Consider the following 8,083-nt stretch of genomic DNA (forward strand, 5'->3'; position numbering starts at 1 on the left):
CCCTTGGCTGCTACATCCTCTACTCTCTCTGTCCCTCCCCTTGGAGGCTCCCTGGTTCTGGCGGGTCCACTAGCACTTGACATTCTGCGAGGGTTAAGTGCAAGACTCAGACAGTCTGTGAGAGCATAATTTGGATACGTGGCTCAGTGCAAACTTGGTCTTCTCTGTGAGGCCATTCTCCCCCATGCAACCCCTTCCGTAGCACTTGTGCACCCACTGCCATCTCAGCACTTGTCAAATTGCTTTTTTAAAAAAATTTAAGTCTATTTTCCCCATTGGTTTGCGAGCATGACACATATTTGTCTTTGCATCTCTATAGCTTGATACTTGATGAGACATACAATAGGTGCTCAATTGCTTGTTGGATGAATTATACAGAACTGATAACTGGGCTGACAACGTAAAGCGTGGAAAACTGAATAAGCTGGGAGCAAGGAGTTGTGTTCCACTCCTAGCTCCAACAGTACTAGCTCTGTGGACTTGGGCAAGTTGCTTAACACCTTTGACCCTCATTGTCTTGTCTATCAAAAGGAAGTGACCTTAATTAAGCACCCACTTTAAAGTAGGCATTTCACACGTGGTAACGCACTTAATGGGAGTTATCTGCCCACCCCAAGGATAAGGTTATCGTGAGCATTAGCAAATACCTGGGGTGTGAAAGCGCTAGGCAAACTCTAAAGCTCTGTGAAAATGTAAGCTATAGTTTTACCACTTTTGGGCACACAAATCCCAAATCTTTATTTCTCCCCTAGCCTGTGTCCGGAGTTCCAGGCTGGCACACCAGATTAAAGACACCCCTTGCTCACAGAAATTGACCAGCAAATGTCTTATTTCAGTATTGAGTTCTCTCCATATCGGACCCTAACCATGTTTTCTGGCCTCACTTTACACTACTTCCCTGTAAGGCAGACCCTTTGCAGGGGTCAAAAGGGCCTAGTTTCACGAGCAAGTCTGCCCCTGCCCAGACTCTAAGCTTTTGCTGGCAATTGCCCTCTGCTTTGGGAAGACTTTATCCCTCTCTGCCTGTAGAAATCTTGCCATATTTAAAAGCCAATCTCAGATCCCACTGCCAAGAGGTCTTTTGTACCCACTCCCCTCAAAGTGATCTCGCTTTACTCTTACTTCTACTACTCCTACTGATAGCACTGCTCCTTCTAATATTATCATTACTGTTTTTCTTTTTTTTTAAAACAAATTTATTTATTTATTTATTTATTTTTGGCTGTGTTGGGTCTTTGTTGCTGCGCACAGGCTTTCTCTAGTTGAGGCGAGTGGGGGCCACTCTTCCTTGCGGTGCACGGGCTTCTTATTGCGGTGGCTCCTCTTGTTGCAGAGCATGGGCTCTAGGCGCAGGGGCTTCAGTAGTTGTGGCACGTGGGCTCAGTAGTTGTGGCTCGTGGGCTCTAGAATGCAGGCTCAGTAGTTGTGGCGCATGGGCTTAGTTGGTCCACGGCATGTGGGATCTTCCCGGACCAGGGCTCGAACCCGTGTCCCTTGCATTGGCAGATGGATTCTTAACCACTGCGCCACCAGAGAAGTCCCTTACCATTACTGTTATTAGCCTGTAGTTAAAAGATTGCCTGGGTTTGTATCCCTTGATTCTACCATGTATTAGTTGTATGATCTTTGGAAAATTAATTAATCTCTCTATATTTTAGTTTCCTTATCTGTAAAGTAGTCATAAGTATCCTCCCACCTCACAGAGTTACTATGAAGAACCAAATGCAATGCTACAGGTAATCTACCCCGTATTGTTATAGCACAATTCCCATAATGACCCTGAGAAGTATGTGCTGCTATAGTCTCAATTTTACAGATGAGAAAACAACTGTCTGCCCTTTAAATGTGGCATTTAATTAACAAGATAACTTCATGCAGCAGGGTTAGTTTTTTTTTTAGCAATAAAAAATCTGGACTTTAATAGACTTCTTGGCACTTAGATCCATTTCTCAAATCTGGATAAGCCGGAACACAATTTACATATATATTTTTAAATTAACTAGTGTTAAAATAGAAAAAGGTCCTAAAAAAACAAGGAAGTGTAGGATGAATGGTTGTAATACTTTGTAGTAGACTGTTTGCAGAAGTGGCCACAAATGTCCCATTCTCTGAGTCCACGTTTTTAAAAATGTGACTCAGCAGCTCCTCTAATCAAGACATGGTGCCTATATCCCCACCTCTTAAATCTGGGCTGGACTTTCCACCTAAAATGGGGAAGTGATGGTGGACTAGTAATGGGCCCGGTCCTCAACAGACTTTATGTTCCTTTACTCTTACTTGAAACACCTACTTCTGTCATGCCAATAAGCATAAGCTAGCCTCCTGGAGGATGAGAGACCGTGTGAAGCTGAGCCGAATCAGCCCAGTTGTGCCTTCTAAGGCCTTAGATATATGAGCCCCACCATGGCAGGGTTAGTTTTATTGAGTTCTGACTACACTCAGGTACCACGCTGGTCAGTTTACCTACATTATCTTATTTATTTCTCACAAAAATCCAAGTCCCCATTTTTTATAAACAAGGAAACTGACACCCAGAAAGTAGAGCAACTTTCCCCAAATCATAAATTTAGTTGGTTTCTGTAGACTTCAACTCCAAATTCTGTACCTTGATATTATATTATGCCATCGCCTTAACAAGTATATGTCTTACCAACCAGATTGTAGGTGACATAAGGGCAGTGTCTGTCTGCATTTTTTACTAAAGCCTGTCTCGCAAGGCACTGCAATAAATATTCAATAAATACATTTTGATTGATTGATTAGTCCATTCCCTATTTATTGAATGTGTACAGTGTCAGACAGGCAGAAAGGCAAAGTGCAAGTTATATCCTAAGTAGGAAATACTATTATAGTATATCATATAACATATACACACACATATGTGTAATCTATATTATAGTATAATATGGAGAGTGGGAACATAACAGAAGGAGAAATCACCTGATTGATTCAGTACACATCAAAAATACCATGTACAAATGCCCAAAACAAAAACTACCCTAGAAAACGTTCTGTTTAGCAGGGGCCTAGCTGGAAACATTAGATTAGCAAGCAAAACATTCAGAAGAGGCCTCCCTCACCCTCCATGGATTGCAAAAGGCTGTAAACAGATCTCTAGCAATGTTTTCGACTACAGATCCAGGACAAGGAGAGTGCCAGGAGGGCAGCTGCATCCTTTGCTGACTCTTACTCATTACTGAGCACTTCTCTCCTCCAGACCATAGTCACAGGAGTAAATAACCCTCACCCAATGGAGGCACAGGGTTTAGCCAAAGTGGGTACACGATGTAGAAGGAAGAGGTGTATATAGCAGGCACTAAACATATACTTCATGGTGGGATCCTCAGTGCACTCTCCAGATGGCCATTTCAAATGCTCTCCTCAAATTTCCTACTCCTCCCCACTTCTGCTGATGGTCTTAACCATACTTCATTGAGAAAACAGAAATTTTCAGAAGAAAATTGCTTCATCTTCCCACCACTAAGTTCCTAAGCCTAGCTGAATCTGTACCCATCTTCTTCCCTCTTGTCACCATGGAGGAAGAGACCTTTCCATGACCAAAGGCCAATCCTTCCACTTGGCTCCAGAAGCCATCCCATCTTGTCCTCCCCTTAGGACTTTGCTCCTTCTTTGTTCCCTTCTTCTTCCATCATTATTCTCCCCCTTTCTAGTGAGTCATTCTCACTGGTGTAAAAACATGCTCTAGTGTGTCATATATTTAAAAATAAACAACAACAAAAAAGCTTTGACATCACATTCTTCTGTAGCCACTGCTTTAATTCTCTAAAGTTGTCTGCATATGTGTCTACGTTTCTTCTCCCCTATTCACTCATCCCCCCCTATTGTTTTTAATTTTAACGTAATATACAGAAAAACTATTTAAAAATCACCACCATTCAGTGTTCTTATATGCACCTCTCATATTCCATCTCCCTGCATCCCTTTCAAAGGTAACCACTATCTGAATTTTGTTTTTATCCTTCCCTTGCTTTTTTCTTTATCGGATATGCTATCAAATAATTTGTGCAATGAAATTCACATAATGTAAGAGTACAATTCAGTGCATTTTGCTTAATATATACTGTCATGTAACCACCACCATAATCATGATCTAGCACACTTTTTAACCCCCAAAGTTCTCTCTTTTCCCTTTGCAGTCAACCTCCACTGCAACCCTCAGCCTCTACCAGCCACTTATTTCTGTAATACAGTCTTGCCTTTTCTAGAATTTTATATAAATGGAATCCTACAATATGTAGTCTTTTGTGTTTGGCAGTTAGAATAATACTTTTGAGATTCATCCATGTTGTTATATATATATATTGTTTATTTCCTGTGCTGAATAGTATTTCATTGTATGGATATACTTCGATGTGTTTATCCATTCACCAATGGAGGAACATTTGTGTGATTTCCAGGTTTTGGCTATTGTGATTAATGCTGCTTTGCACATTCAGGTACAGGTTTTCTTGTGTGAACATACATTTTCAATTCTCTTGGGTAAATACCCAGGGCTGGAATTTCTGGATTCTATGGAAAGTATATGTTTAGATTTATAAGAAACTGCCCAGCTTTTTCCAAAGCAGCTGCACCATTTTTTCATCACCACCAGTACTGTGTGAGAGTCTAGTTTCTCCATATCATCATTAACACTTGGTATGATCTATCTTTTTAACTTTAGCCATTCCAGTGGGTATTTAGTGGTATCTTGTGGTTTTAATTTGCATTTCTCCACTGACTAATGATGTTGAACATCTTTTTATGTGTTTGTCACCCATATCTTTTCTTAGGTGAAGTATCTATTCATATTATTTGCCCATCTTAAAAATTGTTTCTGCCTTCTAATTATTAAGTTGTAAGAATTCTTTATATATCCTGGATACAAGTCTTTGATCAAATATATGCTTTGCAAAATTTTCTCCAAGTTGGTGACTTGCCTTTGCATTTTCTTAACAATGTCTTTCAAAGAGCAAATGTTTTTAATTTTGATGAAATCCAATTTACCAATTTTCTTCTTTTATGGTTTATACTTTTTGTGTCCCATCTAAAAGTCTTTTCCTGCTCCGGAGTCACAAGGGTTTTCTCCTAAGTTTAATAGTTTTTGCTCTTACATTTAGGTCTATGACACATTTCATGTTAATTTTTGTGTGTGTTGCGAGGTAACAGCCAACTGTTGTAGCACATTTGTTGTGTCCCTTCCTTCAGCACGCTTGTCAAAAATCAATTGACCATATATGAGCGGGTCTATTTTCTACTGATCTATATTCCTCTTCTTATGCTAATACCACATGAGTTGTATAATAAGTCTTAGAGTCATATAGAGTAGGTTTCTTTTACTTTTTCAAAATTATTTAACTATTTTAGGTCCTTTGCATTTCCATATGAATCTTAGAATCAACTTATCAATTTCTATTTTTTAAAAAAGCCTGTTTGGAGACTCTACTTTCTATAATTGTGGCATGAAGAAGAGGTAGAGAACATCCTCTCTCTACTTGAGAGAACAAGTATAAAACTGGACAAAATGATTAACAAACACTTCATAGCCCTGGAAGATGACCAAACTCAGGCAGCAATGATAAGAAGTTTTGCTAACGAAAACTTCACCATATTAAATAAGAACAAGTTTGTGGCCTTCATGCTGGTCAGGGGGCAGGAGGCATTCCCATGCACCACTCCCGTGTTGAGTAGCAAACGCCTACAGTTTTATCTGCTGGATAAAATGGTTGCCTTGGTTTAGGGAGGATGGCAGAAGGGCTAATATGGGGAAATTTTAGAAGCGAGAGAGCCATAGAAGGGCTGACATAATAAAATCACATAGGTCTGGATGGGTGCCAAACTACATGTGCACCCCAAAGAACCCAGTGAAAATGGAAAGTCTGGAGAGATTTGTGAATTTGCTGTACCTTTAAGTGTGCTCCTTGGCCTACCCACAACTCAGACAGCAGAGAGTGAAGGCCTTGCTGGCTTGAGGTATCTAAACATAATCTCTGCCCAAATCACTGGCGTACCAGTAAGTTATGTAGGTGTGGGAGAGACCTTCGGGAGCCAGTAGTCCTCCTCCGAGAAGCAAAACAAAACAGCAAAACTGAGCAGAGCCATCAATGGCTGCAGACTTTAGGGAAGTGGACTTTGCAGTTTTGAGGGCAGACAAGTTAGTTACCTACTGAAACCAAAAATAACAATCATAAGAAGAATAAAACAAAATCTGAAATCACTACACATATTATCTACAATCTTTACTTTTTAACAACAAAAAAAATATTATGAGGTATGCAAAGAAACATAAAAGTATGACCCATGCACAGGAAATGAAAACCAGTCAATAAAAAATCATTCCAAATGGCCCTAGGTGTTGGATTTAGCACACACACACAAATTTCAAAGCAGCTATGTAAATATGTCTAAGGATTTTAAAAATGTTTGTATTCAAATAATTAAGAGAAAATATGCTAAAAAAAAAATGGGTGAACAAATAGGGAAACACACCAGAGAAACAGACCCTATAAAAAAGATCCAAGTGGGAATTCTAAAGAATGCTGAAATTCTAGAGAAATGCTGAGAAGTATCATACTGAAAGGAAAAATTTATTAGATGAGCTCAACAGAAGATTTGACCTGACAGAAGAAAGTCAGCGAGCTTTAAAATAGAAATTATAAATCTGAAGAACAGAGAGAGAAAAAGATTGAAAAAAAAATTGAGGGCTTCCCTGGTGGTGCAGTGGTTAAGAATCCACCTGCCAAAGCAGGGGACACGGGTTCGAGCCCTGGTCCAGGAAGGTCCCACATGCCGCGGAGCGACTAAGCCCCTGTGCCACAACTACTGAGCCTGCGCTCTAGAACCCGTGAGCCAAAACTATTGAGCCCACACGCCTAGAGCCTGTGCTCCACAACAAGAGAAGCCACCGCAATGAGAAGCCCACGCACCGCAACGAAGAGTAGCCCCCCACCCGCCGTAACTAGAGAAAGCCCGGGCACAACAACCAAGACCCAACGCAACCAAAAATAAAAAAATAGATAAACAAAAATAAATAAATAAATAAAAATTGAACAGAATCTCAGACTTGTGTGGATCACATGAAGCAGTCTATCCTACACGTAGTTGAAATTCCAGGAGAAGAAAGAGAAAGGGGCAGGAAACATATATAAATAAATAAAGGGTGAAAACAATGCAATTAATGGTTGACTTCTCTTCAGAAACAATAGAAGTCAGAAAACATTGGAATGATGATTCAAAAGCTAAGAGAAAAATCTCTCAACCAAGAATTCCATATCTAGACTATTTTTCAGAAATGAAGACAAAATAAAGACAATTCCAAATAAACAATCTGACGGAATTTGTTGCTAGCATATCTGCACTATAAGAAACGCTAAAGGAAGTCCATTGGGCTAAAGGGAAATGACACCAGATGGTAACTCAGATCCACAGGAAAGAATGAAAAACATGGGAACTGGTAAATATTTGCACATATATGAAAGATTATACGTATGTATATATTTTCTGTTTTATTCTCTTGATTTCTTTAAAAGGCATATGACTCTTTAAAGCAAACATTTTAACACTTTATTGTGGGGTTCACAACATATATAGATGTGATATATATAACAACAATAGCACAAAAGGGAGGGGCATGCTACTAGACTTGTGATAAGTTCCTATATTTTATCAGTAGTACATAAGTACATAAGTGTTTACTTGAGGTAGATTAGGATAAGTTAAAGATGCATATTATATCTTTAGAGGAACTACTGAAAAATAAGGCAAAGAAATATAGCTATCAAATTAACAGGGATTAAAATGGAATACAGAAAATATTTTTTAAGCATAAAAAGTAGTAAAGGAGGAACAGAGGAGCAACAAAAACAAAAAAAAGATGAGATGAATAGAAAAAAATAGCAAAATGGCCTACCTCATCCAACCATATTGATAATTACATTTAATATAAATGGACTAAACACTCCAACCAAAAGTCAGAGATTGCCAGATAATACTTTAAAAAGCAAGATTCAATATCTGTTTTCTACCAGAGATGCACTTTAAATTCAATGACACAAATGCTATCCAGGGTATTTTTCACTTTGGATAT

The sequence above is a fragment of the Eschrichtius robustus genome, chromosome 3 (assembly GCF_028021215.1).
Source record: "Eschrichtius robustus isolate mEscRob2 chromosome 3, mEscRob2.pri, whole genome shotgun sequence".
Lineage (NCBI taxonomy): Eukaryota > Metazoa > Chordata > Mammalia > Artiodactyla > Eschrichtiidae > Eschrichtius > Eschrichtius robustus.